General features: G+C 34.8%; 1 pseudogene; it reads left to right on the top strand.

The window, feature by feature from the left end:
* Positions 1–24932: 24932 nt before the first annotated feature.
* On the top strand, positions 24933–26058 carry LOC120188863 (annotated as a pseudogene).
* The last annotated feature ends 1730 nt before the right edge of the window (positions 26059–27788 follow it).

The following is a 27788-nucleotide window of genomic DNA, read 5'->3' as shown; positions in this document are numbered from 1 at the left end:
AAAATTTATTTGACAAATCAAATTAATTCAAATAACTCAATTTGAATAATTTAAAATTAAAAAAAATAATTTTCTAAATCAAATTAAATTTCACCCACCCATTCAAATCAATACCACTTAACACTTCCATTTTTTTATCAAACACTTTACACTTTGATTGAGCCAAGCATTTAGAGTGCCATGATTTTTGTGGCATCACACGAATCATCATCATCATCATAATATCCGTTTTTAAAAGAAAGCAAATGATGAAGAAAACCTATCTGAACCAAACCCAGAATTTAAAATAAAGTTTAAAATTTTTTAAATTGTTTTTTTATCACGAAGCCATTTTATTATAAAGTCCATTTATTATCTATCCTTTTTTGTGTGTGTGTGTGTGGTGTGGGTGTAATCCAAATCCAGTGGTGGAAGTATTTTCCTTGTCTTGAGACAAAGATTGGGTATACAATTAAGGGTAAACTACACGGGAGACTACCAAACTATGCTCATAAATCAATCTTACCACCGAACTATTTTTTGTCTCAATTCGACCACCACCAAACTTTTTAATTGCTTCAATCAGACCACTCTCCGTTAAAAAAAACGGAGAGTCCGACGTGACTGCTGAGTAAGCTGGTTGTTTCCAAGTTTGACATGCAGGACTCCACATCATTGACATGCAGGACGCCACCTCAATTAAAACATAAGAAAAAAGAACCCCATTTAAAGGGCACCCAAAGTTTAAAATTCAAATGTTTTATCATTCTAAAAACCCTAACATAGCTGCTGGCAATTGAAGAAAGAAAGAGTGGAGGAAGAAGAAGAGAAGAATGCCTCAAAACATGGATGAAGAAAATGAGAATCGGATGTGTTTATGTGGAGTTTGTTCGACGCTAACAACCGGATAGACTGACGAAAATTCTGGTAGGAGATTTTGGGGTTGTGGAAAATATGGAAAAGGGGCTCGGGTTTGCAAGTTTTTTTGCTGATATGATCCACCAGTAAGTTATCGGTTAAAAACTATTATTGTTGGTCTTCTAAGAAAAATTGGATCTATGGAGGAGGAACAAAGAAAACGAAAATCTGCTTGGATTTTGACTTATACTCTTGTTTTCTTTGCGGGAGTGATAGTGGGAATTATAATCTCTTAAGTCTTGTTTTTTTGTCTTCTTTGTTGGAGTTATTTCTGGTAATATTATGTTGTGTTGTTAACTACATTGTATGGGTTAATAGACGTGTGTTAGAATTGAAGATGCAAGACTTGTGTTGGAATTGAAGATGGAATGTATGTAACCTGTTATTTTCAGTGTAATGCTTTAAGTATTAATGAAATGTTAAATTTGTGAGATAGATTTGTCTTAAGGAAATGCTTCAAATATAAGGATATAAAACATACAAAAAATTGCATTGAATTCATTTTCAAGCCAATATATGGCATACATCGAATGTTTGACCAATACACATAAGCAAATATACAAAAGATTTAGAGAACAATTGTTTGGACATACAAAAGCTGCTGTCAATTGTCACCACAAAACCTAACAATATCAACTGATCAAAGCACTATAATGTGTATGGTCAATTGTAATACTAAAAATATCAAACAAAAGGTCTAGTTTTGTGGAGATGGTTGGCTGCCAGAAGTATCACTTTTATGCCTCTTTGGAGATGACTGACTGAAATAAGTTTGCTGCCTAATGTGGACAGTGGGGGTAGGCATCCATCTAACCGTATAGCCTTGTAAAGGTGATTATGCCCTTGGACTAGTTCTTTGATTTTGCATCACAACTTGGTTTGGTGTTGGAGCTTGTTGATGGGGAGACGATTGAGTGACACAACTATCTTGACTCAATGGTACAGTAGGAGTGGGCATGCATCAAACAGTATGGACCCCTGCAGGTTGTTGAGACCTTGAACTACTTGTTTGATTTTGCATGACAACTTCATTTGATATTCTAAACTGTAATAAAAAACAAATACAATCAATAAGCTCCAATCAATCTAAAACAAATGCAAGCTAAAACAAGGTCAATCTATAACATACTGCATTTTGATCTTCTTGCAGCAGATGTTTGTTGGAGGGCCTTGTATTGCGACCAACCTGACCCTTGCATGTTCTGACATTATGTCCAGAACCCCCACACTTTCTACATAATATTTTAACTCCCCTCTTTGTCACCCTACAAGAATAAGGGGGTGCTTCATCAACCTCCCTTCTTCTGTTCTTGTGTGGTCTTCCCGGTGGCATTCTCAAGGTAAGTGGTAAGATAGGCTCCATTGTTTCAATAGGAGTCCACTGATTAAGACCTCTTATTGGGTTGATAAAATTTGAGCATATGTCCATTTGGGTTTTCACTAAGTAACATTGGTCCATAAAGTTTTCTGGGTTTTCATGATTCATGATTATAACAGAAATTGCATGTATACAAGGAATACCTAGATTAAAAAACAATTAGTTATTATAAAAATAAAGAAAAGAAAAAATTAACATTATATTAATAAAACATTAAGTTACATGTTAGTTCCCATTTTCTACATGAACAAGGTCTAGTTTCAATGTTGACACAATGCTGATTTGAAGGACCACATGAAACTTGGTATGTTGGTCCACCAGCATGAATAGGCCAACAACTGTATGCATTAACAATATGCAATAACATTATACAGTAACAATATGTAATAACAATATGCATGAAGAATATGTATTACCAAGTTAACCAAAAGCATACATAAGTATTACCAATATGCAATCAAAACAAATGGCAAAAATATAAAAAGTTATACCTATTTGCTTGTGATATTGCATTGCATAGTTTCTTCTGAATTTTAGGGCATACAAGCCCAACAAACTTATTAGCTTGATCCTTTTTTTTTTTTGCAATTCTTTGCATCAACATTGTTCTAATGGACTCCAACAATGTAATAATTGGTTTGTCTCTAGCTTCAAGTATCAACTAATCATAAAATGAAAAAAAAAACATCTTAGATTACATAATAACTGTCGTAACCAGTTTCAGATAAAGACACTAGTTTTTTTATTTCATTTGTTTTATCTATTATTATTATTTTGTTTTAATATTATTATTATATTATATTATTATTATTAAATAAATAATTTATTATTATTACAGGCCCAATTACAAATCAACTCAGTCCAGTTTACATGCCCAGGCCCAATCAGATACAAGCCTACAGGAAACCCTAAACCCAATTTAGGGGTTATATCATCTAACCCTAGCCCCAGCTGCTAATGATCCTTTCTCCACGCGGCCGCCGCCGTTGATTCCAGAACATCCAGCGCCGACGCCTCTGACGCCAAGTGGTCCAAACAACTGTTGCCGACGCTGTTGCTACCACGCCAAGCCTTCACCGAGCTTTCCAGAGAGCCAGCTGCCCCATCCACATCAAGACACTACTGTGAGTCACCAGCATAGCTTTGGTGACTCACCAAGGCTTTCATCCTCTGGACTGGTCCAACGAGAGCCTCGGTGGTGGCTATAAAAGCCACCCCACCTGCAAGACAGAAGAAGGGACGGACAACAAGCAACAAAGAACCAGAGATAACAAAAATGGAGGCAACCAACAGCCACAGAGCAACCAAACAGAGAGCAGAATACGAGCACAAATCAACACTCAATAACCAGAAAGAAGAGGAAAAGAAGCATCTTACCATCGTAGAAGCCTCCAAACCGTCTGGAACCACCAGAATCATTGTAAAACCGAAGGTAAAACCTTCGATTTATTTTAGATCTAGAACGATCTAAAGCGTTTTAAGACAAGCGAAGGCCATATTCGGCCTTAGGAGGTCGAGATCTACACTCTAGGGTAATTTGGGAATTCCGACCACCGTTAGTGGTGGCCGGCAGTGGTGATCGGCGTCGTTGATGGTGGTCGGTCGATGACTTTTAGAGAGAAGCGAGAGAAATGATATTTCTCTTCTCTAGAGAGAGAAGAGAAATGAGAGAGCTGGCCCGAAGGGCCAGCCGTTTCGGGTATAAATACCCCTTCCCAAACGACGCCATTTTGGGAGAGGTATATCTGTAATTTCGTGCATGGCCAAACCCTTTCCGCAGCCATCCTAGTTTGTAATCCTTACATTTTAGTCACTAAAGCAAATTTTAGATCCTTTTAATTCGGTATTCGAATTTTACATATATTCATTTTAGTCCTTTACATAAAACAATATATATTAGGTAAATGTCATATTTAGTCCTTTAATTTTAATAATTAATATTTTAAACCCCAAACAACATTTTTCAATTTATTTTAATTTGACATTCGAATTTAATATAGTTTTATTTTAGTCCGTAAATTAATAAATGAGTAAAATAACATGTTTAATCCCTGTAATTTTAAATAATTAATTATGAATTAGGTATTTAATTCTATTAGGTTATAATTTAGTCACTAATTTCAATTTTTATTTATTTTTTACAAGTTTTATTTATTTTAAATATATAGTTTTAATTTTATTCATTGTTTAGTTATATGTTAATTTTATATGTTTACTTTTAATTATTATTACTATTATTATTATTTAGCCATATATATATATATTTATATAATAAATAATATTTATTTTATTTATTAAAATCTTATTTAATTACTTTTAACTTATTTTAATCATATTTTAATATATATTTATCAATATTAAGAAAGGACTGTCTTAAAGCACCTAGAAGTCATTTTCTGATATTTTTAAATAAATAAATATCTTATTTATATAAATTAATAAATTTACTTAAAATTATAGTAATAAATTTAAATTAAATATATCTTTGAATTTTTAATTTCTAATAATATAGATAATTTATAATTAAAAAGTACCAATTTTGGGCGTTATAGGGGTGCTAATCCTTCCCTAAACGTAACCGACCATGAATCCCTTTTTTATTATTAAAAAGAACGATTTTTTGGTTAAAACGCTTATCAGTTTATCTTTTAATCGATGTTTTCTTAAAAAATCTTTTAAATGATGATTTTTAGGTATTCGACCTACCTGACTCAAAAGGTCGATGGCGACTCCCAAATCATTTTAAAAACCATTTATTCACATCACTTTTCCCGCCAAGTAAAAAATTCGTGCCCAGACGAAAATCGGTTACGACAGCTTGGCGACTCCGCTGGGGACTGTCAAACATTAAAATTAATTATAAATTGTATGTATTAATTAGAAATTAGATATTAAATTTGTCCTCATAAACAGTAAAAACTATCTTTATTTTTTTTATTTTTTATTTTTACTTTATTTTCAGATATTAAATTTTATTATTTATTGTCTGTCAAAGGTTTGAATATTTCTCCTCATACACAACACTTGCATTGCATAACATAAGCTTTCTAATCAAGTTTGTCCCTTTTAAGTGGGAGTGAAAGCGACGTCTTCGTGAGAATTTATTCTCCGTGTCAGACCTAGCAAGTAACTTTCGGGGTTCATATGCTCTATGTCTTCGTGAGAATTTATTCTCCGTGTCAAGCATAGAGAAATGTGTCCCCTCGAATTAAACTCGATCCGCTTAAGTCTGCAATGGACTAGGATTGAGGGTTGACAGCCCAAGGGGGTATCAACAAGGATAGTTCGAGTACCTTTACTCCTAGAACTGAAAACCTATATATAATAAACCCTAGAAACTCTCCCGATCTGAAACCATGCCGAAATTTTGTCAGTAGGTATACACAAAGGAGAAATAAGCTCTAGCTTTTAATTTATTTTATTTCATTTTCTTTTTCCTGAGTAAATGCATGCGAACTAGAAATCATGCGGTTAGGTTAAATTTTCCAAACAAAGCATGGAACTAGAAAGCATGAGGTTAAGATTTATACCTTGATAGATAGATTTTTTTCCATTAGTTGGTACTAACTATTCTATTTTTTCTTATTTTTTCATGCATGTTACATTGCTCTAATATGTTCATATTGATTTCTTTTGTTTGCGTTGCATGATCATGGCATAACCAAAAAGTGTTGACTTGAAAGACTGTTCATCAAATTGGAAAGAAATCGTAAATGGACAAAAAGTTTTATGATCAAACAAAATATGATGCGGCCAAAGAAAGACATCCTGAGGAAACTCCGAGGATAGAAGCAAGCAAAGCAAACAGAGATCCTGTTATATTAATACCAAAAGTACTCCACAAAGATCCTGCCAGATTGATACCAAAAGCAGTCTACAGTAAGAGTATCAGTCGGGACATTCAGAGTAGTGGAGGTTTTTATGAAGCTCAAGCATGTTATTTGAAGGACTTGAACGACCAAAACAAGAAATTGAGCACAGAAAAGAAAACCATGCATGAAGATTTTCAGAAGATCAGTCAAGCCTTTCGAAATGCTGGCATAGGAAACACCCCAGAAGAGTGGATCACAGGGGTCACCAAGCTGAAAAAGAACTGCAACATATATGAAGATCTTATTCAAGAACTTCTTGGACAGAAAGGATCTCTTACAAGGGAAAATGAGAAACTCCGAGAAGTGACACAGAAGATGAAAGAGAATGTCATGGAAGAAGTTGTAGTCCAGACAAGCAATATGGTTCTTAAATGATAGATTTAGCTGACTTTATAAGGAGATGAAGCAAACTAAAGACTCAACTTTTGAGCATGAATGGAAACTAACTGGGCTTTGGAGAAGTTAGAAGTGAAAGATATCCCTATATGTAAAGTTTTATTTGATGTACCGAAACTTTTATGTTCAATGAAATCTGTTCTAAGATGATCACTCTTGAGTAACACCTTTTCATACATACATTTGCATTTTGCATTTTGCATTTTGCATTTTGCATTTTGCATCCTTGCATTTTTCATTTTGCATTTTGCATTTATACTTTTATGTTTCCTTTTGTATTGTACAATTTATATTTTTATTGTTACATTCACATATTTACATTTGCATTTACATTTTGCATTTTTACGTTTATATTTTCATTTTTGCATTTGCATCTTTGCATAATTACATTTTATTTTAAACTATTTTTCATGCATTTAATCATGACAACGTGGAATAATTCGTGGAGAATTCCATGACAGAATTTTTGAAATCAAAGTGGAGCTAACTTGGTCTTCCTAAAGAAGGATAATAGCCATGAATGAGATTTTAGCAAGAGTTGGTAGAATTGAGAAACTGCAAGAGCAAATTATCAAGACTCAACAAGAGATGATTGAACAAGCAAAAAAATTCCAAGATGATTCAAAAGAACAAATGACCAAACTGCTGGACATGATGAATGATATGATCCATGGAGAGAAACCAGAAGATCCTGCTGCGAAGGCTATGAATGAGGTTCTGAATGATAATGACGAGTTCGACATGATAGTGTATGATGATCAAGAACCTATTAGTGAGTATGGTAATTCAAGACAGCCTTAAGATTTGGTCCCAAGAGACATTTATGAATTAATGGTGAATGAAGAATCAATGAAAGAAAGAAGTTCTGTTGTAAGACATAAGCTTTACCCAAAGAAGAGGAGCATAAAAAAGGGTCAAAGGCTGATCAATGAGAAAAAGAATGTTCAGGATTTTCAATTTCCTCCCTTCCACTTTTCGGGTGAAAAATTACATTAAAAAATGCTCTCAGCTGGATTAACTACTCCGCGCTATGTTCAGCCACAATGGCTTCCAAATGAAAAGTGGACCTATATGGAGGTTCCATGGATATACGACATTGAAACTCCAAATTGTTCAGCTAAGGTTCCTAGTAACCTTGAAGGAAATTTCCAAGATCCCTTAGAGCAAGCAATTCAAAAGTGCAAGGTAAAAGAAGGGGTTAAAATTTGATACTCAGAAATCATTGCCTCGACGGAGACTAATGTGATTAAATCTTGCAAAGAATATGGAGTGCAAGAAAATGACAAAGGAAATAGAAACAAAAAATTTCCCATGGATGTAATCCGAGATTGGCCCATAGGTTTAAAAATAAACTGGGAAGATGCGACCATGAAAAAATCTCAAACACCTATATCAGACTTCCTGAGGACAGAGGGAACTTTGGGCAGTGTAGAGAACTTGACAAATACTACACCCATCACAGCTGCAATATGTGTTCAAAACCAGGATAAGGCTATTGTCACCAATGAGAATTATTTTGAGCCCAACTTCCAACTGATAAACGAGGAGATGAGATCTGAACAAAAAGTTGCTAAGAAAGAAGTAGAAACTGGTGCGTCTGAGGAATCATCCAAACAAGCCCAGATAAGAGAAATGATCAAGAAATGGGGTGCAAATGAGGACAATGACCCTGATCCTATTACATACCCAACTTTAGAGGATTAATGATGCATAAACAAGTGGAAGTGTTATCTACCACTGTAGTACTTTCTATTTTCAGCATCTTGTTTGAACTTTTTTTTGTTTCTTTTCTCCGCTTTTGTGCAATAAATAAATGTGTGTTGCTTTTATGGTTATGAGCAAGGAATCAAGTTTTAACCTTGAGATTATTGAGTATCAAGTAGATTAAATATTCTTTTAATTTTTCAAGAGATATAGATCTTTGGCAAGTGGTAAAATTATATCATTCATATCCTATCCAACGCCAATTACTTGATCCTTACAAAAAAACCAAATCCCGACACTACATTTAGCTGAGATTCTGAAGAAATGTCTCTGCCTGTTTTTGAGACACCAACTCCAGATGTTTACTTGTTTATGATACTACAATTACACCATATATATAACCTCAAAAGTCACACATTTGACCTTCCAAATACAAAACCATACAAAAAAAAAACCTCAAAAGAACCAAACTTTCAATTATCTGGGAATCTTCCTGTAAAAAAAGAGACGAGATGAGGCATTATGGATCAACTTATCGAATATAATTTTGAGTGATTGGGGTATACTCAAATAAAAGAAAAAGAAAAAGATGGATTGATTCGAATAAATATGTCATGCATTAATTACATTTTCATGTAAATAAAGATAAATCTTGAATATTCATCCCCTTGGAGATACCTCTTTTTACAAAGGTTTCTGTGTATGAGATGACAAACGACATTGTTTTATTTATCCTTTTAAATATATATATATATATATATATATATATATATATATATATATATATATATATATATATATATCCTTTGTTGTCCTCACTTGAGCCTGAATGATTTTTCTTCTGATTCAACCCTAACCAAGGATCACCCTCCACATTAGGGGGCAAGGTAAATGATATTGGCTCACAAGAATAAAGATTGTCAATACAGTTTTATTACGAAGACAAGTTTCCATGAAGTCAAGAAAGTTTTAAACTACAAGGTATGTCAAATACAGAGTGCTTGAAGATCAATCCAATGAAGAATAATGGAAAATCTCCAAAATGCAAAAGGAAAAGGAGGTGCTCAAAGCAATTGAAGTATTATACTCATCCAGCAAAGAAAGAAGAAGGAAAAAAGAAAAAGGGAAAAAAAGAAAAAAAAAGAAAAAGGAAAAAGGAAAAAAGGAAAATTGAATCAAGATGAGTGACTTATTGAGCCTCAAGTTACAAAGTTGATCAAGTACAAACAAGAAGAGTAGGAAATGTTGGAGATATGAGAAAATGGAAATGAATCCAAAATTTTGCAGTCTAGAGGGATCCAGATGATGGAAAAATCCCCAACAAAGCAGATCCAAGTTAAGCAAGGCAAGGTGAAGGCATCAGAATGAATTGATCCTTGGTTTGATTACCTTTAAACACTTATTTGGGCCTTTTTATCCCTTTCTTTCATAACCATAAGCCATGGGCTACATTACGTACCTGAAAAGTCCATTTTAATCATACATGGATTTCTAAGTAAAAGAGAATATCTTTAGAATTCATTCCGCCTCTCAAGATTGATTTTTTATTTGCAAAAATTAGTTTTTAAAATATTTAATGCATGATATGAAAAATGATAAAAAGAGGGTTCAAGATATAAATTTTTAAATAATATATTAGAACTAAAGGAGGATTCGAGTTGAAAACCTGAAAAGGTGGCTCGAATATTGAATGGTGCAACAACGACATAAGAGATGATTTTAAGCTCTTAAATGAAGCACCGCACATCTCAAAGACGTTCCTGAGATTCTGTAATCAAGAAGTATCTCTACAAGATGAGCATAACAACCATTTCTTCAAGTTAGTGGAAGCCGAAGTGACATATTGAACCAACTTGAAAGAACCTACTTTACCAAAATCAACCTACACCTCAAATCAGTCAATAATTTTGACACTTGCCATAAGACTATGATTTTTGAATGATTTAAAAGTGTAGTTGATTTATTTGATATTCATTAAATTCATTGTTTATGATTTGATTATATTGTGAACTTGAGAAGGGCATTACTTTGCAAAATTCTTTCATTCTTCAATAAAGAAAAGAGAAAAAAACATTTTCAAACAGGACAGTCTCAAATGAAGAAGGTCATTGAAGCAATTGTTGCTTATTCTACCTCTGTTGTAGAAAAAGAATGAACGAGGCTAGAATAATGAAGCACTTCACATTTTTGAAGGCAAGTGGTCCAAGAAGCCAGAAAGTCTGGAGAATTGAACTTGTGACACTCTCCTATGACATTATTAGTAGCTCATCAAGAAAGATTATCGTTTATCTCATGCTGAGGGCGATAAGCATCACCAGACAAATTATTTTCCCCAACCATCAATTCATGTTCTCTAGAAGATTACATCATAGAGCCATGAACAAGTCACTACCTGCACTCTGGTTATACCGTGATGCTGGCTCAAGTCTTGATACATCATTGCTACTTCTTCTATGCCGATCATTTTCTTTGTCAAGATGATATCCATTATGTCCTTCAGAAGATTGCTGAATTTGAATTTGAGGACTTATGGCACAGAATAAGACATTGGAACAGAATCTACCCTTATAGGCCTTTTATATAGGGTAACATTGGTTACAGGATTCCAAAAGTTGAAGATGGCCAGTTTTACTGTCAACTAAACCATTCCATGATTCGAAAAGAGTGGGATATATTGGAGCAGCAGAAGAGACAGCTGTCGTAGCAGTCATTGCAAGAAAATGCACCAACAAAAATCTTCTAGTTCATCCTGATGATGTTTATTTCTTCCAGTAAGGTTGTTACGCTAGATGCCACTGACAACAAGGTCGAATTCGACAAATCTACTCGTCAATTTCTCCAAACGATCATCATTCAGTTCTTGCACATCTGTTTTCAAAGATATGCCAAGACAGTAGAAGGCGACCTTTGCATCACTGATCCCAGAAAAAAGACAGGACATGGATATCACTGGAGAACATGTCTCTAGTAGCTCCTCGTATATGGTTTTTAGGGAAACCTAAAAGCATTTCCACCTTATCAGGTTCAAGTGGAACAATTTTATTCCTTCCAACCCATACCAGATTCCATTTTCAGCACTCATCAAGAACATTCTTCTGGACACTCGAAGGTGACTCATCGTCATAAGCTTCAAGAGCCTTACGGATCTTTCTGTCAATTTGGCACTTCCTGTATATATTTGTAAACAGTTCAACTTTGTTCTGGGATCCCATAAAGGCCACCATTTTGTGTCAATGAAAAAGCATCATGTATGGCGCAAAGAGAAAGCAGAATAAAAGGAAATCTGTTCTCAATGGGCAGATTATGAACATAGCCCCTTTTCAGTGTAGTAGCATGAAAATACTTCGAATCTACAAATTCTGGCTCTACATCAGTACCGTGATATTTCGTTCCAAACACCAACTGGAGCAAGTTCCATGTTCTCATAGTAGAAATAAGGAGGCCCAATAGCATATTCTAGAAGTGTTCTTTGAGTTATCTGATTTGGTTTGGTAGGAACCCTTAAACCAATCATTTAATTTGAAAGATGAACTGCATGATCGTCTTGATTAAGAAGTTTCTTTTCAAGCTTCCTTTGATCCTTCATTTTCTACAAATCATAGCTCGAGTTTTGTCTTTTCTCGTAATTGGGATCATTGCATAATGGCTTCCTATCTTCTACTGGAAGAAGTGTGTCAGCAGCCTTAGCCATTTGAGCAACACATATAAAATCTTTCAACTCTGCAATTTATGAATCCGGACCACATCTTTCCATGGCTATTGAAGCCTCAACCTCTGAATATCCTATTTTTATCAAGTATAACAGTTTATTCTCCTCATCATAATCAGAATTCAGGATTCCCTTGGTATCAGAAAAGCTATCAATATTTGTGAAATCATCCTGAAAGATCGCTTCATAATCAGATGAGTTGTTATCAGAATCAACATGTTGCATGGGTGTGGATTTTTGACCTGTACCACTGTATATGTAGTCTTGTTATTGCATCAGATTACTGTTCGCATAAATTAGTTTCTCTCCCATAGAAAAGTATATTTCAGAGATGACCTTCACTGAAAGATGATAAGCCACTGTGTCAGCCTGAAACGGATTACCAAGTTATTTATACTGCTCTGTCTGACTAAATCCCTCCAGATACAGAAAATGGTCACCTCATTCAGAAGACATATATCTCAGACGTTTTTGTCAGAATGATTGAGTACTTCTTAAGTTTGTGACAACATGAAGAGAATTTCTCCAGTTACTTGACAATACTACTGTTTAGTGACACCAGAATGAGAAAATTCAAGATAAACAGATTTGGGGCACGAATAAAGCTACAAGTACCTACAACAGTTCATTGTCAAAATTGGACCTCATAAGGATCATGACATTTCAGTCAAACAGACATTGAGAGTGAATCAGACAGATCTAGAGGGACATCTTGAGGGCCAATTTCAACCAGAAATAGAATATTGGGGCATTTTGAAGGCTCACAACAATATGAATATTTGGGCATTCTTGGAGGCTCATCTCAACAAGAAATAATGTTGAGCACACTTTTAACATCTGTATCAGCAAATGTTGGGGTATTTTAAAGGTTCTTTCAGACAGATTCATGTGGGGTATTTTGAAGGCTCAAATTAATAAGAAGCGAATATTGTGGTATGGTAAAAACCCTTTTCAATCAGAATCAGGAATATTAAAGTATTCTGAATATTTATATCAGCAAAATACTGGGGCATGCTGAAAGCCCCTTTCAATCAGAATCAGGACTGTTGATGCATTTTGAACACTTGTATTAGCCAATGTTGGGGCATGCTGAAGGCCCATATCATCCTGTGTCAAGATTATTGCCTTGAACAAATATTTCCAATGAGACAGAAAGATATGAAGAATGAAAATGGTGAAACAGTGATAGTTGAGCTGACTATACATAATTGCTTCGTTCATCAGGCAGTTGCATTAAGGTCCTGTTGTTGAACAAATATCTACTCAGCAAGTATGGTTTCAAATACCCAATCTTCTTAACCATGTGTCACATGACAGTGTGTTCTTTATTAAGCTACACCATGGTTGCATGAATAAAGATGATCCCCAGGTAGACCATTCGATCCGAGGTTCAGTTCTTCAAAATCTCAACTTTGAATTTTGCATTCTCTGTGTCGATGACAATTGAAAATATTTCTTTGAGATTCATGGCAGTTAGTTTCAACCATACTGTTGGGGTTACGAAGCTGTTTTTCACATCAGTTTTGCTTACTTGATGACATTGGAAATGAAGACTCGACTTACTTACATTACTGTTATTCCCGTTGTTACTGGGGTTATCATTGCCAGCCATGATGAACTGAGTTTTCATCTATTTTGGTTTTATCATGTACGTTTCATCCCCAGCAGCAAGAATTCTATGAATATCTTTCTGTACATGGATCCTATAGCTGAAGTGTTTCTACTTTCTACAATGTTCATTACAGAAGAAAACATTATCAGTATTATACTTGCCCTTGCCCGAGATAATATCAAGATCAATTAGTGTCTCCTATTCAATTTGACACCAGCACATTTTGTGAATTTGACCAACTTTTTGGTCATACCAGTATTTTACTTGTATTCCCATTGAGTTTTGTTCTCAAGTGGTCTTGTGACATCATACAAAAAATTTGAACACCATGCAAAGAGCTTCACTAACCAGAAATCTGTGCAGAAACCGCAGGAAATGATGAATGTGTTGTCAAATGTTTTACGAACCAGTTATTCTGATGCTAAACAATTGTTGGAATCATATGGTTTTCATTTTTGATACAAGATGAAGTTTGTCTTCTTCAACACCAAGCTTTGAAGTGAGATATGATGAAGATTTCTTTTTACAGAAGGGAAGCGAAAATTTTAACAACAAGAAACTAGTGGATCCAACTATGGTTGAACGACATGTTGTTGTTAAGCATCTCGATATGATATGGTCCAAGTTGCCTTATTCGAGATTTGATTAGATGTGGAGGCATGAAAGGAATTAGGATAAATCCTTCTTGTGATGTGTTTTCAAGAGTCAAATCAGAACAGACGTTACTCACCTAAATAATCTCTGTTGAGTTGGGCATATCTACATCTACATTCTTCAAAGATGATAGATTCTCTCTTCAAAGATGATAGATTCTCTTTTTAAAGATGATAGATTCTCTTTTCAAAGATGAAAACTTTATTGGATTTCTACACAAGTCTAGGAAAAGAAAGTCGGTCTTATCAAAGATAAAATGGGGGCATCAAGGTCATAGTTCTGACTACGACAACAGTTCCACAAATGAAACATTTCTTTTGAGACTTTACTGAAATGAAGAAGACACAAAGATACAAGTTGATCAGATGGTTCGTCAGAAATGCAAGTTTGATAACATAAGTTGCTACACTGATATATGTAGAAAACCTTGGAAATAAATGATCAAGTGAAGGAAGACCGAGTTCACCACTTTGAAATCAAATAAAGATTGCATCAACATTTATGCATTCATAAGAACATTATTTGCATAATAGAAAATGCATTACATTGTTATATTTGATTGCATTCAAACATGAAGTTTTACAGGTTTTCATATGATCAAAGAAGATTCATGAAGAAAAATACCTTACAAAAAGAAGAAAGAGTTCATAATGAGAAGAACCCATCTGAAGAGTAAGAAGAAGTTCATAATGAGAAGAACTTGTTCAACCTTTTGCTCGACTCTATCGCAGAAAGAGATAGATCAGCATCAACATTTCCAGAAGGAGTTCATAATGAGAAGAACTCATCTGAAGAAGGAAGAATAAGTTCATAATGAGAAGAACTTGTTCAACTTTTTGCTCGAATTCATCATTCGATGGATTAGCATTGCCAGGTAGAGTTCATAATAAGAAGAACTCATCTGAAGAAGGAAGAATAAGTTCATAATGAGAAGAACTTATTCAACTTTTTGCTAGAATTCATCATTCGATGGATCAGCATTACCAGGTAGAGTTCATAATGAGAAGAACTCATCTGAAGAAGGAAAAAGAAGTTCATAATGAGAAGAACTTGTTCAACCTTTTGCTCGAATTCATCACTCGATGAATCAACATTTTCAGAAAAAGTTCATAATGAGAAGAGCTTGTTCAACCTTTTGCATGACTCTATCACAGAAGGAGATAGATCAGCATCAATTTTTCAAGAGAAAGTTCATAATGAGAAGAACTCATCTGAAGAAGGAAGAAGAAGTTCATAATGAGAAGAGCTTGTTCAACCTTTTGTTTGACTTTATCACAGAAGGAGATAGATCAACATCAACATTTCCAGAAATGTTCATAATGAGAAGAACTCATCAGAAGAAGGAGAAGAAATTCATAATGAGAAGAATTTGTTCAACATTGCCTTAATTTATCACATATAAAGTTGAATCAATGACACCTCCTTCAAGGATCAGCATTTCCATAAGAAGTTCATAATGAGAAAAACTCATCTGACGAAGAAGAAGTTCATAATTAGAAGAACTTGTTCAAACTTTTTGCTAGATTATATCACAGAAGGAGATGAATTGTCATCCCCAGTGGAAGAGTTCATAATGAGAAAAACTCATCTGAAGAAGGAAGAAGAAATTCATAATGAGAAGAACTCATCTAAAGAAGAAGAATAAGTTCATAATGAGAAGAACTTATCTTGAGAGGAAGAAGAAGTTCATAATGAGAAGAACTTGTTCCGCCTTATCTTAATTCATCACATATGAAGTTGAATCAACACCTCTTTTAAGGATCATCATTTCCAGAAGAAGTTCATAATGAGAAGAACTCATCTGAAGAAGAAGAAGAAGTGCATAATGGGAAGAACTTATTCAACCTTTTGTTCGACTCGTCATAGAGAGAAATATATCAACATTATTTAACCTTTTGTCAAATCCATCACAGAAGGAGGTGGATCGTCATTCCCAGCAGAAGAGTTCATAATACGAAGAACTTATAGCTCAAAAGTTTGGACAATTCAAGCTAAAAATGGTGCTTTTTGTCTTTGCTCCATTCCTGTTCCACAACAACGAGCAAAGAGGGGCAGTTGTAATCACCATTTTTACCTTCCCTATCCAGCAACCAACGACAGCTGCCTCTCCACGTTGCAGCTACAAACGACCTCCAGCAAGCTGGGACAGCAGCCCCTCCATGTCCCAGTTCCAGTGGCTTCCATCACCTCCTTTGGCCAGTGACTCACCGGGTTATCCTTCTTTAACCGGTCCAAAGGGTGTACGAAAAAGCCTATAAAAAGCCTCCATCAATGAAGCAAAGGAGAGGGGGCAGAGCAATCAAACAAAAATAATAATAAAATAGAGTGAAGATACCGAGCAACTTACCTTCGTCGGAGCATCCAAATCACCGGAAAACCACCAAAAACTGAAGGTAAAAACTTAGGTCTATGGAGTTTGGGGTTTTTTAGAACAAGAGGAAGCCGGAATCGGATTTAGAAATAAAAGAGGATTTTTTTTGGGTAATTTTGTAAAATTCCGGTCACCGGTATTCCTCCGGTGAGGGAGCTCTAGAGAGAAGCTAGAGCTTCTATCTCTAAGAGAGAGAAGCAAATGGAGAGAAATGATAATTTAGGCCTATTTTGGCCTATTTATACCCTTACCAAAACGACGTAGTTTTGGTGAGGGCCTCTGTGTAATTTTCCGGATGGGAAAACCATACGCATTATCCTCCTGATTTTATAGACTTATATTTTAGTCACTAAATTAAGTTTTAGAGCATTTTAATTTTGTTCCTGAATTTATTTTATTGTATTTAGTCCTTTCCAGTAATTATGTAATTTAGGGTAAATAATATATTTAGCCCCTGTAACTTTATTAATTTTTAATTCAATCCCAAATAATTAATATAAGATAAATCATATTGTTAATACTTAGTTTTTATAATATTTTAAATTAGAGCTTTTAATTTTAATATGTTATAATTTAGTCCTTAATTTTAATACTTTCATTTATTTTACAAGTTTTATTATCGTTTATATTTTAATAATATAAATTTATTTTTATTTATTTTAGTCGTTATTTATTTATTTTTATATGTTTATATATTTAATTATTATTGATTATTATTATGTATCATATAAATATATATAATAAATAATATTTATTTACTTATTTTTATATTTTATATATATATTAAATAAAAATCCTATTTAAAATTTTAATTTTATATAAATTACTTTTAAGAAAAATAATCATATTTTAATATTTATTTTTTAATTTTAAGAAATGGGCTGTCTTAAAGCACCTAGAAGTCATTTTCTGATATTCTTAAATAAATAAATATCATATTTTTATAAATTATATATATATATATATATATTAATTTATTTTAATTATTTTTAGAAAGATGTTATTTTAATATTTATTTATTTTTAAGAAAAGAGCTGTCTTAAGGTACTTAGAAGTTCTTTTCTGATATTTCTAAATAAATAAATATTTTATTTATAAATATATATAAATTAATAGATTTTCTTAAAAATTATAGTAATAAATTTGTGATAACAGAATTATAAATTAAATATATTTGAATTCTTAAATTCTATTATTAGAGACAATTTATAATTAAAAAGTACCAATTTTGGGCGTTGTAGGGGTGCTAATCCTTTCCTAAACGTAACCGACCACGAATCTCTTTTTATTATTAAAAAGAACAAATTTTTGGTTAAAACGCAGATTAGTTTATCTTTTAAATGATGTTTTCTTAAAAACTCTTTTAAAAGATGATTTTTTAGGTATTCGACCTACCTGACCCAAAAGGCCGATGGCGACTCCCAAAATATTTTTTAAAATCAAAATCATTAATTTATTCATATTACTTTTCCCGCCAAGTAAAATTTCATGCCCGGACGAAAACCGGTTACGACAATAACAATTTTTTAAAACTTTTATGAATTGGTTTGTCATATTCACCTTATTGAAACACTCACAAAAATTGTTTAACAGCATGTCTGACTTGGCTCTGGAAGAGAAGTGTGACTTTGACCACTGTTTAGGATCCTTCTCTGACAACCACTCGTGTGCTGTCCCTGATAAAAGCTGCATGAAATAATTTATTTTAATATACTCTTCATCAACATGAACACATGTAAAATAACAAGTTTACCAAAAATATATATGCATTCATTCCTTCCATGGCATATTCAAACTCCCTAAGATATGTTGCCCTAGCAGCCATCCACAGTTGGTCCTTCAATGCTTTCCCCTCGTGATGACCATTGCTCTTAAAATTTGAATATAAGTGTCTCACACTCTATGTTCTGCATTGGGGAACAATTCTGCTACAGCTTCTACCAGCCCCTACACACAGTAAAATAAAAGATTAGAAATCAATAGAAATCAATATTAGATTGATTTAAATTAAACAAAAATTTAAAATTATGAGAATAAATACCTTTTGTCTATCAGTCATGAATGTCAATATGTGAGAATTATTCAACTCCAAATCATTACCCAATAATTCTAAAAACCAGAACCAGGATGATTGATTCTCACTCTCTACAACTGCAAAGGCTAATGGATAAATAGAGTCATCTGCATTAACTCCAACAACGGCTAGCAGATGACCCCCAAAAAACCCCTTTAGGTGACACCCATCCAAACATATAATCGACATACACACTAGTTTGAACCCATCATTCGTTACTTGCATACAAATATAACCCTCTTGAAAACTCTCTCATCCAAATGACAAACAGTGGTTGTGCCTAGATTTGTGTACCTATTAGGTAATCATACAATTTGGTGTATTGTTCTGTATGGTTACCATGAAGCTTTTCAAGAGCTATGCACTTAGCTCTAGAACACTTAGATGCAGAAACCATGATGTCATAATCATTACACACATCTTGCTAAAGGGATTTAACAGAATAATTGGGATCAACATGGAATGATTGAAACTACTGTTTTGCTATCCAATTAGCAGTTATATTATGATTTCAAACCCCCTAAGACATGTATGTTCATCATTCAGTGACTTAATTTGCCAAGTACCATCACTAGGATCTTTAGGGTTAAGTGGAGAGACCCATAAAACCCAAGGACAACCTGCCTTACATCTTACTTGGATTCTTCTGTTGTCATTTCTTCTAAACTTCACATTATACCTATTTTTAATTGCATACATTCTGATTGCCTCCCTTAATATTGTCTTGTTAGCAAAGATCAGTCTAACCTTTAATTTAGGGTTTGTAATATCTATGGCAATATTAAATTCAGGGTGTCTAGGATTCCTATGTGAACCATCACCATCTAACTCATCTGCACTGTATAATGAGTCAAAATTTCCATTTTCAGAGTCACTAAAAACCCTCATTCCATCACTTTCCACCCCAGTATTCAAATCATGTAATTCAACTTATGAATTTTCAAAGTCATTATCACTAGCAGAAAAGTCAGATTCATCACTACTTATCTGTGGGGCTTCATACTCAGAATCTATCCTCACCTCAGCAGGTTCTGGTTCATCAATTTCAGGTTCATTAATTTCTGGCTCAGCTGGTTCTGATTCATTAATTTCAGGTTCATTAATTTATGGCTCAGCTTGTTCTGGTTCATTAATTTCTGGCTCAGCTGGTTCATTAATTTCGGGTTCAGTAATTTCTTGTTGAACTGGTTCTGCTTCATCGATTTCAGGTTCATTATGTTCAGACCAATGTTGATTATGTTCATTAAGTCTTTCAATGCATTCCAAATATATGTGAATGTTATGGTCACTAGGTAAAACCCTAAGCATTTCAAGGATATCACTATCAGTTAAGAGTGGTTTGACCTCTAGTGGAATGTTTGACACTTGCCAAAATATCTTAAGTGAATAACTAATTTTTAATTTGGTTATCATATCAATAATTTCAAAGATGGACATCTCATCAGCATCACAATTGTCAAAGTAGTCCACTAGTATGCCAGTGTATTCCAGCCTTGTCCTCTTAACAAAAAAACCACCATGATGTACTACAGTTGTAATTTTTTTAGAATTCAAATATGTTAATGAAAAAAATTCATTATTATTCAAATAATTAAAGAATATTTAACTACAACTGAATATACTAACAATATATCAAAAGAGACAAAAAATAACTTTTCAAATAATAGATTCTATCACATAACATGTGGGGATCACATTCAAAATACTATACTAATAGCAACACATAACATGTGGGGACCACAAAAATTGCAAAGTTACATGTTTGCATATGTGCACTGCATATATTCATGCAAAAGTCAACTTGCTGAAATTCATTAAACACATATATTCATACACAACATATACATGCAGAACATATACATGCAGTACTCACATTCATTGTTTTCATGCAAAACATATATATGCATGCAAATAATTCTATCACTACATATAAACTCATGTATTCTATAAAATAGTAAGTATATATAGCAGTAAACCCATGTATACTAACATCAAACCAATTTGTGCAATCAGTAAGCATAAGAAAAAGCCATATAATCTCATATATACTATTCTTATTTGTGTAATCAGTAAGCATGAAAACCATTAATACTAACAGTAAACCCACTAAACTCATACAATCTCGTTAAGCAGAAATATTAACATATATACTAACCATTTATACTAACATTAAGCAGTACACCCAAATAAACTCCCTAACATATATAGCATTTTAACAGAAGAAAGTTTTCAAATTTAACATAATAAAATAAGAGTTTTCAAATTTATTTTGAGGAGCTTCAAAAATATTTTTTAAACGGAAGAAGACCCATTTTTTCAGCGCTTACCATATCTCGCTTTTAAGTCTTCTTCCTAACGATGATATCTACTACCCATTGTTAAACGGGGAGGTTGAAGGCGAATGGGTTTTCTGCGATGAAGGCGAATGGGTTTTCAGACGAAATCTTTCGAAATCTCTCTAAAGTGCGAAGGATTTTTAGATGAGGAGGTTGAAAGTGAATGAGTTTTCTGCGATGAAGGCGAATGGGTTTTCAGACGAAATCTCTCTAAAGTGCGAAGGATTTTCAGACGAGGAGGTTGAAGGCGAATGGGTTTTCTGCGATGAAGGCGAATGGGTTTTCAAACGAAATCTCTCTAAAGTGCGAAGGATTTTCATACGAGGAGGTTGAAGGCGAATGGTTTTCTTTGATGAAGGCGAATGTGTTTTCACTCTTTCAACGAGTGTAATGCAAAAGTGAGGTGAAGGCGAATGTGTTTAGTTTGAAAAAATCCATTGGTTTTCCACGTGTGTACTCAGTTGGCATTAATTATAATTAAAAAATATCACCGTTAGTTTATAACAGCCACGTTGGACTCTCCATTTTTTTTAACGGAGAGTGGTCAGATTGAAGCAATTAAAAAGTTTGGTGGTCGAATTGAGACAAAAAATAGTTCGGTGGCAAGATTGATTTATGAGCATAGTTTGGTGGTATCCCGTGTAGTTTACCCTACAATTAATACAAAAGTAAAAGATCTCGTGGATGATGATGTAGATTTCTTAGAAATAAAGTTTGGCATTTAGGGTTTTTAACTTTGGAATTGTTTTTTGCATTCAGTGTACGCCCCACACGTTGGCCTAGGGGAGGGGGAGAAACTTTTCTTCTGGGATCAGTTAGATGATGTACTTAGGAGCATTCCGGAGGACCAAAGAGTTTTCATAGGGGAGACTTCAATGGCCATATAGGTAGTGCAACCGACGGGTATGACAGTGTTCATGGGGGTTTCGGTTATGGTAGCAGGAACGATGAGGGGAGTACGTTGCTTGAATTTGCTGCTGCACACGATTTGGTGGTCACTAACTCATTCTTTAATAAGAGAGATGTGAACTTGATTACGTTTCATAGCGGGGGACATTGTAACCAAATCGACTACATCCTGGTTCGAAATCGGGATCAATGGGCTTGCATTGACTGTAAGGTGTTCCCTGAAGAGGCATGTGCATCACAACACAAATTGTTGGTTTTGGTGTTCTGCGTACCCCACGGGCGGAGCACTCATAGGAGGGCTAAACTTGGTAAACCTAGGATCCTTTGGAAGAACTTACATGAAGCGACAACTGATGAATTTAGGAGTAAGGTTTTGTCTAATACAGGTTTTGGAACTACAAACTCAAATAATGCAGATTTGTTATAGAAAAATATGGCAAATTCCATCAGAGAGGTAGGCAAAAACACCCTGGGGTTGTCGATAGGGAAGCCCAAGGAACATAAAGAATCATGGTGGTGGAACGACGAAGTCCAAACTAAGGTGAAGACAAAGCAAACTTGCTTCAAGGAGTTTCTACAATGCAATGACGACGCAGAAAGATCGACAGCTAAACAAAGATACAAGGAGGCAAAGCAGGAAACCAAGAAAACGGTGGCTAAAGCAAATGATAAGGCATACAAGGAAATGTACAAGAGATTAGACACCAATGAAGGACAAAACGGCATCTTCAGGCTTTCAAAATCTAGGGAGAATAGGAAAAAGGACCTAGGTAGCATTAGGTTTATTAAGGACAACAATGATGTTCTTTTAGCGAAAGATCATGATATTAAGAGGGTTTGGGGTAGTTACTTCTTTGGCTTATTTAATGGCGGTGCCTCTCCATGTAGAGATAGTACCGTGGATGGGTCAGTCGACCATCATGCTACGACCAATGACTGCCCTACAAGTAGGATTGGGTTTGAGGAAGTCAAAATGGCTCTTAGAAAGATGGGAAGGGACAAAGCTATCGGTCCTAATCAAATTCCTATTATTGTGTGGTTGGCCCTAGGAGAAGAGGGAGTTAAGTGGTTGACCAACATCTTTAATATTATTTTAGAGACTTTCAAGTTGCCAGAGGAGTGGAGAGAGTCTACGGTGATACCAATCTATAAGAATAAAGGAGATCTCCAACGTTGTGGTAACTACAGAGGTATTAAACTACTCATTCATACCATGAAGCTATGGGAAAGGGTGATAGAGGCAAGGCTGAGACAAGTTACTAGGGTTTCGGAAAACCAATTTGGCTTTATGCCAGGCAGGTCTACCACAGAGGCGATTCATCTACTTCGATGGCTTATAGAGAAATATAGGGAAAATTCTAGAGATCTTCACATGGCGTTCATTGACCTTGAGAAGGCTTATGATAGTGTTCCCTGCGATACGATCTGGAAGACTTTGGAAACGAGACGGATCCTAACTGCTTATATCCAGGCGATTCGTGATATGTACTGTAGATCTACTACATTCGTCAGGACTACAGTTGGAGATACCGAGGCATTTCAGGTGGAAATCGGACTCCACCAGGGGTCGGCCCTTAGCCCTTACATCTTCACCTTGGTTATGGATGACATCTTTTGTGCGACACCAGCCGGTGTACCATGGTGTATGCTTTTCGCTGACGACATTGTCCTAGTTGCTGAAACAAAATATGATTTGAATAGTAGACTGGCTACCTGGAAGACTAATTTGGAATAAAAAGGTCTAAGGATCAATATTGAAAAGACAGAGTATTTATGTTCAAACTTTAGTGGGAACCAAAACGATGAAGATGTAGAAGTATGCATAGAAGGACACTTTCTCCCCTCAAAGGATTGTTTCAAGTACCTAGGGTCTATGATACATAAAGATGAGGGTGTAGATGATGACGTTACGCACCGTATAAAGGTGGGATGGCTAAAGTGGAAGGTCGCTACTGGAGTTTTGTGTGACAAGAAGGTGCCTCTAAAACTCAAGGGAAAATTTTATAGAATGACAATAAGACCAGCGCTGTTGTATGGATCAGAATGTTGGGCAATCAAGAAGGATCACGTAAGGAGGATAGAGGCCGCAGAAATGAGAATGCTTCGATGGACATATGGTAGGACTCTGTGGGATATGACAACAAACTCTGCTATTAGGATGTCCTTGGGGGTGGTGTCTATTTCCGAAAAATTGAGGGAGGGAAGACTACGGTGGTTTGGGCATGTCCTTAGGCGACTACCGTCGGATGCGGTCAGGAAGGTAGAGTCGATTACAGTCGACGGTGCCAGAAGGAGAGGACGGCCAAGGCGGAAGTGGGAAGACTGCTTGAGATCTGATTTGATGGATTTAGCCCTTACCAAGGACATGTCCTCTGATAGGAAAGTATGGAGACTTAAGACTAGGGTAATCGAGTAGTGTGGGTCACATCATTAGGGTGTATCATCTCTGTCTTCTTTTAATGCCTTTGTAGTAATTTCCATGACTTCTACTTTTTATACGTTTCTGTTATTGGTATTTATGAAGGCTTAGAACTGGACTTGCTATCGTTGGCTTCTGTGTATCATTCTCTTCATGTTTCCTCTTTTAAATTTAGCCAGGTCTAACGTTACTGTCTATATGCAGAGATTTTTTCGCAGGGTTTTATTTGCAGGGATTACTTCCCATTAAAGACGCGCATAGGATATTAATGACTACATATGAATACTGTTCAACTATGTATTTATGTCTTTATTTATACATGCATTGCATTTTTATCTATATTTTTTATTTTCTGACTGCCGGAGGTCTTCCACGGAAGCTACTCTCAACCTGGCGTTGGAGGCAGCCTACTATCCTACCTCCCCTTACCCCATTGCATATGAGAATTGGGTTTTGTTGTTGTTGTTGTTGTTCTTTTAAGCTTTTATAGTACATATACAGTGAATGTACATGAATGAAACATACAGATTAAGAAATACCCTTTTCAGCTTCTCTTTTCTTTTAAGTTAAAAAACCCAGCGTTTTGCTAGTTTTCATCCAAATTTCTTTTCCATGTATATATTTTTTCCTGGCCCTCCCTTTAAAACTTGTCCAAAACCAGATACCTCAGATCAAGCTGAAGCCTTTTGAGAAATGGGTTTTTGAGTTCATCATTTATCCAAGGTAGGACTGTTTTTACTGTCGATTTTGTTCATTTTTGGTTAGCAAAAGGATACCAAAGAAGAAGAAAATAATGAGGGACTTTCCTTCTTGTTTCGGTGAAAACGGTGTTCAAGTTGCTGATTCATCGTCTTCATCGAGTGCAGCTAAAGCTTCCCAGAACTTCGTTACTTGTGTTTATCAGTGCAGATTACACCGTCGTTTATGCTTGATTACTGTTACATGGACCAAGAATCTGATGGGTCAAGGCCTTAGTATTGTGATCGATGATTCAACCAATCATTGTTTATGCAAAGTTGATATAAAGCCATGGTTGTTCACCAAAAGAAAAGGGTCAAAGAATTTGGAGGTTGATTGTGGTAAAATCGATATCTGTTGGGACTTGTCTAATGCTAGATTCGGTGCCGGCCCGGAGCCGATCGAAGGGTATTTCTTGGCCGTTGCGTTTGAACAAGAAATGGTGTTCCTTCTTGGGGATTTGAAGAAGGAAGCAATCAAGAAAGTCTACGCCGGTGGAGCTCGTCTCGATTCCGATACCGCTGCTGTTTTTTTTTTGCAAAGAGAGAGCACATTGTTGGGAAGAAGTTTTACTACGCCAAGGAACAGTTTCGCGATAAGGGACGGACGCACGATGTTACGATCGAATGCGACACGGTGGATCTTAAGGATCCATGCCTTGTGATACGCATCGACAGTAAGACGGTGATGAATGTGAAGCGACTCAAGTGGAAGTTCCGCGGCAATCATACCATTTTAGTCGATGGAGAAGCGGTGGAAGTGTTTTGGGATGTGCACAATTGGCTATTCGGCAATGCTACGGGGAATGCTGTTTTCATGTTCCAAACTTGCCTCTCTGCTGATAAATTGTGCGGAAACCAGCCGGGTTTTGATCCGTCCGTGTTCACATTGTCTTACTCTCAAAAGTTTAGAGATCATCAAGCACAGAGTCTTGGTTTTTCTTTGATATTGTATGCCTGGAAACATGAATAGAAGTGTTTCCCCCCCTCCATTTTCTGCCATGAAATTCAGTGATATGTGATTAAAAGATGCTGCATAAAACAATTACATCATCCATCATCTCTTAACTTGTTTCCCATGTGATGTCAACTTTGCTTTTCTGACCAGTCATGAGGTGCTTCATCTGTTGAAAAAGACAAACGTGAGAATTATGGAAAGAAATTCTTTTCAATTCATACATAAAAAAAAAGCTTTAGTATACAAAATGTGTCTAATCTATGCCTATTTTTTCAGTTTAATGTCGAACATTTATTTTGTTCCAGTTTAATGCCTAATGTTTTATTCTGTTATTCAAAATGAGTCAAGTCGTGATGGACTGTTAGTTTTTTTTGTTAAGCGACATATGTCACAATCTCATAATTTTGAAAATTATTTTTTTTAAAATAATAAAAATATTATTATATTTATAAAAAACGTTTATTTCTTTTTAATTAAAAAAAATCTCAAAATTCCTAAAATTCTCAAATCCTAACAATAACCCCCCATCGCCGTCCTTTCTGGCCACGACCGCCGTCGCCGCCGTAGTTCTTGTCATCATCTTAATTATAATTCTTCGTATTTATCGTCGATTGGCCGTCGAAATCGCCTGGGATTGTGATTTTCATCCTAGGGTTCGCGGGTTATAAAACATCAATTTGTCAATCGACCGTTGATCAGTAATGATTTCATAGGGGTTTTGGTCGCCGGGGGAGGTGAGGTTGAGTGGAGCTTCGTCAAAGGCAAAGGGCAGCCGCCGGCTTGGGTTTAGGGGTTGAAATGAAGGTTTTCAAAGTTTTAAGATTTATTCAAATTTTATGTGTGTTTTTTAAAAAATATATATATAATTTTATTTTTTTAATTTTATATAAAAAATTTAAAACTATTAGATTGTAACACATGTCACTTAACGGAGGAAATTAACGCCGTTGCCGGCTTGACCCATTTTAAGTAACAGAATGAAACGTTAGACACCAAACTATAACGGAATAAATGTTAGGCACTAAACTGAAAAAGTAAACATATGTTGAGCACCTTTTGTATACTTAAGCCTAAAAAACCCAATACATAATGTTTAGAAAAACTACAAGTTTAGTACCCAACTATCACTTTTATTCCCTTTTAGTCACCCAAATATTTTTGTTCCAAAATCATATCTAACGTTTAGTCTTAGTTTCATTTTGGTCATCCATCGTTAAAAAAAATTAATAAAACTATAGGCATTGCATTATCCTACGATGACATGTCAGAATCACCGTTAATTTTTTAACGGCCGGTGACTAAAATAAAACCAAAACTAAACATAAAGTATGATTTCAAAATAAAAATAGTTGAGTGAGCCAAAATTGAACAAAAGTGATAATTGATATACTAAATGTGTAGTTTATCCTAATATTTATATACTAGTTGAGGTAATCTGTTGGAAATTTTTGTATATTAATTTCTTTAATTTATTTTATTCGATTCATTTAAATAAAAAATTATATTATACATCTTATATTATCCAAATTGGAATTACTTGTAATTTATTAAGTGATAATTTAAATGAAATTTTTAATTAATAAAAGTATCTTAAAAAATAATTCATGTTAGGACAATATTATATTATACCGTCGGCCATTTTTTCCGGTGCCTGACTAACCGTTTTAATATTGAAATGGACTCGAGTTGGCCCAAAGGGTATTTTCAAAGTCCAAACAAAATATTAAACTCTAATCTTAGTCCCTATACATTATACTGATAT

The sequence above is a fragment of the Hibiscus syriacus genome, unplaced genomic scaffold, assembly GCF_006381635.1.
Source record: "Hibiscus syriacus cultivar Baekdansim isolate YM2019G1 unplaced genomic scaffold, ASM638163v2 tig00116951_pilon, whole genome shotgun sequence".
Classification (NCBI taxonomy): domain Eukaryota; kingdom Viridiplantae; phylum Streptophyta; class Magnoliopsida; order Malvales; family Malvaceae; genus Hibiscus; species Hibiscus syriacus.
This window is presented reverse-complemented; position numbering and strand designations above follow the sequence as displayed.